General features: G+C 38.0%; 1 pseudogene across 1 annotated transcript; it reads right to left on the reverse strand.

Moving 5' to 3' along the window:
- Positions 1–1167: 1167 nt before the first annotated feature.
- LOC144660928 (uncharacterized) lies at positions 1168–3093 on the reverse strand (annotated as a pseudogene). The gene is made up of 3 exons (XR_013572178.1): positions 3051–3093; positions 1499–2028; positions 1168–1233 (listed from the first exon to the last, which is right to left on the reverse strand). The product of XR_013572178.1 is annotated as an uncharacterized LOC144660928 (transcript).
- Between the last annotated feature and the right edge of the window lie 226 nt (positions 3094–3319).

Consider the following 3319-nt stretch of genomic DNA (forward strand, 5'->3'; position numbering starts at 1 on the left):
CCTCGGCCTGCGGCCTCGGGCCGTACTCAAGACCTCGGGTACAGTTTTTCCCAATACGGACCTCCCGGCCGGCAAATAACATATATATACCAGTTCATATTCAAGCTGATGTTTAAAAAAATCAAATTAAACGATTTCTCTGAGATTTTCACCAAAGGTAGCTGCATAATATGAGATTTACTAAAGATCAAGATGTCAGGTAATCGGGCCTTGTGATGTTCTTCTAAACGTTTGAAGACTGCTTTGTTTTTGTTGAATCTTAGCACCGCAAAAATTCTTCGCGCTCATAAAAATTCTTCAAATTTCGTAGAACTTGAGAAAACTATGTCAAAGGGAAGATCCAGGTATTCTTTTCCAAAATTATCCCTTTATTTAAAGAAATTGGTCTAGTAGTGTTGAGGGCGGCGACGTCATTACGTAGCTATGGTAGCTCCGATTTTAAAAACATTTAGCTCATTTGAAAGTTTCATCTTAAGTTTCTTTAGTGCAGCTGTATTGATCAATTTCCTATTTCATTGTTTATGGTGACATACAAGTTTTCATAGTTGAAAGGCATCGTCAAAAACCAGATCGAGCCACCTTTAAACAACCTTGGCTCTCGCGTGCTCCATAACTCGATGGAACACGCTAAAGCATTAACCAATTGTTAATTTTAAAAGTCACACACATAGAGAAAACAGACTTTATTAAAATCAGATGATGTCAGTCACTTTTAGTTTCTTCCTTTGTTAAATATCGCAAAAAGGGTAAATTTTGGTCATTGTTTATAAATTTATTTCCTTGTAGTGGCTGCACCCGGGAAATCATTCAATGCGACCCTGACGCATATCCTGTAGACATTGCCTGAATAGAATTCTTAAAGCGACACACAAAAGTGAGTTTAAGGCCGGCTCTACTTTAAAAAGGAACTGATAAGCAGAGGACATGCTATGTGTAGACATGACTTGTAAGGGGCGTCCGCTAGAGTCATTTCCCTCCCAGGGAACAAAGCAACACTACAATAAAATAACTGAAAACAGGAGTATAAAAGAAACATAAAGTTGGGAGCACGGGGACTAAATCTGCATTTTTAATATTTTAGGAAACAAGGATCACAAAAAAACTCTTTTATGAAACAAGGGAACGCAATGAGAAAAGGGTACACTGAGAAATGCTTACAAGTGCGTAGTAAATTCATCAGCTTCATTTCTGAAATTGTAGGGACCTGGTCGTGTTTCAGTACTCTCCTCGCGTCTACCAAAATACTTTTTCAACGGATTTTTGAATATAGGCATTCTAAAGCAGTACACGAATGGATTGACCATGGAATTTGCCAAGTGAAGACAGTTCACAACTGTCACCACTGTCGGCGAAAACCTGCATGTTTTATATTTGTTGCAGAATTCCATTACGGTGTACACTATAATAGCTGGAAGCCAAAACAAAAGCGACACAGCAGCTACTAAGAAGAATGTTCTTAAAGTCGTAAATTCTGTTCCGCTAATTTGCGACTGTGGACCTCAAGTTCAGGTGCTGCAGAGCGCAATCGAGTACGGATCGTGAGGAAACTTCCACAGATAATCAGTACAGAAAGGAAGAGAGCAGAATGAATGATGACACCAGTGTAAGTACTGTCCACTTCTGCGTGGTATAACGCTAACAAGTTTGTCCCAGCAATGCACAGCCCAGCCGTCCAGGTGATAACGACAGCACAAATGTAAATGCGTGTGTTTGTTACACGATGGCGGAGTGGTCACAGCACGGCGTGTGCACGTTCCAGAGAAATAAGAGCGAGGAAAATAACGGACGCACTTGAGCCAAGGAGTTGTAATGCTGACGAAGGATTTTTCAGTCTTTTTGCAATTGTGGGTTTCATTGGACCCGATTTCATTCTGGGAATCACTTCTGTCCCGAGAACAAGTGGCTCTGTTATTCCAACAAGTAAATCCGCCACGGCTTTGTTGATGAGAAGAAGGTATTTTCGTTTAAGATGCGATCTTCGAGTCCAGAAAATAAAAACGGTAAACAAGTTTCCGGTAATGATGGCGGCTGCCTCGAGTGTCAGTGTAACAATAAATATAATATCTTTTGTTTTAACATGATGCCTTTGTTGTGAATGTGCTTTCTATGTACAAGTGTGTTTCTCCGGAACAACACGGTGTCTTTTGATCAGATCTAGAAAGCAAAATCAAAATCTTTGGATCAAAATCTTAACGTCAGTTTAAAATAGAGTTATGTGAACATTACATTACTATCAACGTAATACTTAATGGTATGATTTCACATATCTTATCCGATTTTAATTTGTGTGCATTTTTTTTTTTAAATTAACTTTAATGCAATTGTTTTTACCATTTTACGGTTTTTAAGCACAGTTTTATTGTTTTTGAGTACTTTGCAGTAATTTTGGGTGGTTTTCTGGCATTTTGGATAAATTTTGAAATCCAAGATGGCGGACCCAAGATGGCGTCTGTGTTGACATCATGATTTAATTGTCACGTGATATGACGTCATCACCCTACGTAACATATACCAAAAGAAAGACGTTTGGACTTACTATACATCACATTTCCTTTTTTAATTTGTGTGTAATTTTTAAACGGATATACAATGATCATATATACAATTTGATTATTCACGTACCACGAATAACATTCTCTTCTCATCGCATCCCACTACCAGTCTTGATAAGGGCTTTGCACTTAAAAAACATAAAACGAGTCACTTTAAATTTGAAAGCTTTGCGAACTTTTCAGTGCTTTTCTTTTTCATAACACAGATGAACAAATGAGTACTTTAAGATGACCTAACATTTATACTCGCAGTTGTCACAATTATTCAAAACGCATTCAAGCCTCATTAAAGGACGTGCTTTCCATCACTCATGATCGCATCGGGCACGAATCGAGACTTTTATTTACGGGAGAGTTTTTGTGGACACGGAAAACAAAATATATTAGTTTTAACAGCACCTTGGATTACCCCTCATTAAAACACCAGCGGAATAAAATCATCTCAAAGGCAATAATCATATTATTTACATGCAGATAATATGAGCACAATATTCTTACCTTGATCATTCGGTGTGACAACCTGACAGGTTTTGACAAGCATTAGTTCTACGACGTTCTCAGATGGTCAAACAAACGTGAACGTGTTTGTAAGGTTTGCAATATTCATTGTTTCCAATTCTGACAGTTCCTTTTTAGTTTACCATTTTACGTGGTAAGATATGGCAGGATGTGCGAAAGCGGATTGTGAGTTTTGTTATACTCATCCATGAATAAGACATCATAACGCGATAAACTGAGACTTGTATTCCTCAATGTAATTGTGACGT

Source organism: Oculina patagonica, chromosome 7 (genome assembly GCF_052425735.1).
Source record: "Oculina patagonica isolate OP01 chromosome 7, crgOcupat, whole genome shotgun sequence".
Classification (NCBI taxonomy): domain Eukaryota; kingdom Metazoa; phylum Cnidaria; class Anthozoa; order Scleractinia; family Oculinidae; genus Oculina; species Oculina patagonica.